We start from the raw sequence: 3,562 nt of genomic DNA, 5'->3' as shown, positions 1-3,562 counted from the left end.
TATATATATATATATATATATATATATATATTTATATTTATATTTATATATTTCTGGTCACGCCCAGATCCACGTCCCTGGTTTAAGGGGGGAGAAGGAGTAATCATACCTTGGTAAGAGGGAGTTGTGTGTGTGTGTGTGTGCATGTCTATATAATTATTCAGCCTTAATATTTGACGGGTTGCGTACACTAGGTTTTTTTTTTATAATACTTCAAATATTTCAATAGCATTCATACCAATTAGTCAAGGTTGGATGCAAGCCTAGCTTCTCTCTCTCTCTCTCTCTCTCTCTCTCTCTCTCTCTCTCTCTCTCTCTCTCTCTCTCTCTCTCTCTCTCTCTAACAGTTTTTCCTAATGGAGATGTTTGTTCGGTAACAGTTATAATGATTGAAGTCTGGTTCAAGTAGAATTATATTTTGGTGTTTGGAATTTTCCAAGAAAAAATTCTGTTTTTGTTATAATTGTTGTTAATTGTTTTACTTATGATCTGGTTTATATAATTCGATTTCTTTATCATTGCTATTAGTATACCCCAACGTTCGCTAAATTCTTCCCTGTTTGGTTTTATGTCGACGAAGTTCTGGACTGATCTTCCTAATCGGGTAGTTTAATCGGTGAAACTTTAGAAGTTCAAACTTGCATCAAATGTTTTTTTGTGCTGAACAGGCTGATATAAGTCTCTTTTTATAGTTTATATTTGCAAGATATGTTGTGATGTTACTGTTCTTAAAGCAGTTTATTATTTTTCTTTACATCTCATATAGTTTATTCATTTCCTTATTTCCTTTCCCCACTAAGTTATTCTTCTCTTTTGGTGCTCTTGGGCATAAGCATCCTGCTTTTCCAACTGGGGTTGTAGCTTAGCTAATAATAATAATAATAATAATAATAATAATAATAATAATAATAATAATAATAATAATGTTAATGTTGTTGTCTTTAGTAGCGTTCCTATTACTGCTGTTATTATATTGACAATTATCTAAATCACATTAAATTTTAATAGAGTACTATGCTCTTGCCACATTATCTCAGCTTTTATCTACATACAGAAAAAAAAAAATACGATAGAGAAGTTCTCTAATTAAATAGCATTGTATAGCACTTTTCCTTCGACTTTCATCATATATATTTTCTCTTGATAGGTTTAGCCGAAATTAAAGATTGCGATGCGGGCCAATTATCCGCGGCATGAAGGGTAAACCACTTTTAATTAATGTAACCTGATAGTGACTAGAAAGCGCTGTGTGTGTGATTGTGTGTGTGTGTGTATCTCTGTCTGGAATCACCACGGAAACTGGGTAATGACGTAACCAGAGACTTGTGACTCTCGGACGAAGCTACGATGTTCTAATGGGACATCATTAGGTCCAATAATGGGGACCTTTCGAGGCCATTATTACTTATCATTTTAGATAATCGGGATTTTTATTTTCTTAATTGCTTGTTTGTGGGTTGTAGCTTGGTTCGAATCCGCGTGGAATGAATCTCTTGGTTTAGAAATAGAGAGAAAATCTTTAGTTGTTCCATTTTAAAATGTCAGTCCATGATGCCCTTTTTGACGTGGAATGTTAGACTTTGACCCTTTATGACCTGGGATTTTTGTTAAACAAAATCGTATCCTATTTATAACTCTTCTGAAATAAATGGGCATTAAAAATTCAAGAGTAATAAATTTAGACCTTTGTTCACTTGCGAATACTTGGTTCAGAAAGAGAGAGAAATTCTTTACTTGTTCCAATTTGAAATGTTAGATCCTAACCCTTCTTGACATGGAATTTGTTTAAACAGAATCGTAGCCAATTTATAACTCTTCTGAAATAATTGGGAATTAAAAATACAGTATTTAGAAATTTAGACATTTGTTCATTTTTCGTACATTAGGTTTATGAGAGAGAAAGTTTTTTTACCCGTTCCATTTTGAAATATCAGATCCTAATACTTCTTGACGTGGAATTTCATAAGCAAAATCGTAGCCTATAACTCCTCTGAAATATATGGGAATTAAAAATTCAAGAGTTAAAAATTTAGACCTTTGTTCACTTGCGTATACTTGGTTTAAAAAGAGAGAACATTTAGCTGTTCCATTTTGAAATGTCACATCCTAACCCTTCTTGACATGGAATTTGTTAAACAAAATCGTATCCTATTTATAACTCTTTTGAAATAAATAAGCATTAGAAATTCAAGAGTAATAATTTAGACCTTTGTTCACTTGCGAATACTTGGTTTAAAAAGAGAGAAAATCTTTAGCTGTTCTATTCTAGAATGGCCGATCATGACCCTTCTTTGACATGCAATTTCTTGAACAAAATCGTATCCTATTTATAACTCTTCTGAAATAAATGGGAATTAGAAATTCAAGAGTAATAATTTAGACCTTTGTTCACTTGCGAATACTTGGTTTAAAAAGAGAGAAAATATTTAGCTGTTCTGTTCTGGAATGTCCGACCATGACCCTTCTTTAAAGGTTAAAGGTGACTGGTTTCAGTTCCGGTTCCATCAGAATAGATGCTCACCAGAACGTCGGCCGGGCAAGCCCAACCCCCCACTGTGGTGCCCTACCACAGCAGTAGCCTCCCCAGTAAACAGCTTAAACTCACGGTCCTGGGCGGGGATCGATCTCTTCCCATGCGAATGCAAGGCAAACACGTTACCTCTGTACATGCAATTTCTTGAAATAAATCGTAGCTTTCTTGTAACTCTTTTGTTATAAATGTGAATTTAACTTTCAGGAGTAAGAATTTTAGACCTTTGTTCACTTTCGTATATTTTCTTGTCTGGCCAAATATGTAACTTGTTACATGAAGATTCTTTCGTGTTGGTGCGTAGGAGTATCTTAGATATCATCAGATATTAAAAGGCAAAACCAGCTGGGAGGTGTTGGTTGAACTATTGCCCATTTACTTTGGATACTGCATTTATCATTTTTGGAGTCTATATTTTTTTGTAATCTAGAAATAATTTTGAATTCAATATTTTTTTTTTTTTTTTTTTTTTTTTTAATAATAATCTACATATAGATTCTATTACTCTCGCCTAGAAGAGTAATATTCGTCGTCAGATTTGAAAATATTTTATAATTCACTCAATATCTTGTTGAAATTCGCCAAATTATTATTTTTTTTTTTTTATCTACATATAGGTTTTATTACTTTCACGTAGAAGAGTAATATTCATCAGATTTGAAACTATTTTCTAATCCACTCAATATCTTGATATTTACCAAAATAATTTTGAAGTCAATATTTTTTTTTTTTTTGTAATCTACATATAGATTTTATTACTCTCGCCTGGAAGAGTAATATTCGTCAGATTTGAAACTATTTTCTAATCCACTCAATATCTTGTTGATATTTACCAAAATAGTTTTGAATTCAATATTTTTTTTTTAATCTATATTACTCTCGCCCAGAAGAGTAATATTCGTCGGATTTGAAAATATTTTCTAATTCACTCAGTATCTTGTTGATATTTGGCAAAATAATTTTGAATTCAATATTTTGTGTGTGTGTGTGGTGTGTGTGTGTGTGTGTGTGTGTGTGTGTGTAATCTACATA

This window comes from Palaemon carinicauda, chromosome 8, assembly GCF_036898095.1.
Source record: "Palaemon carinicauda isolate YSFRI2023 chromosome 8, ASM3689809v2, whole genome shotgun sequence".
NCBI lineage: Eukaryota > Metazoa > Arthropoda > Malacostraca > Decapoda > Palaemonidae > Palaemon > Palaemon carinicauda.
This window is presented reverse-complemented; position numbering follows the sequence as displayed.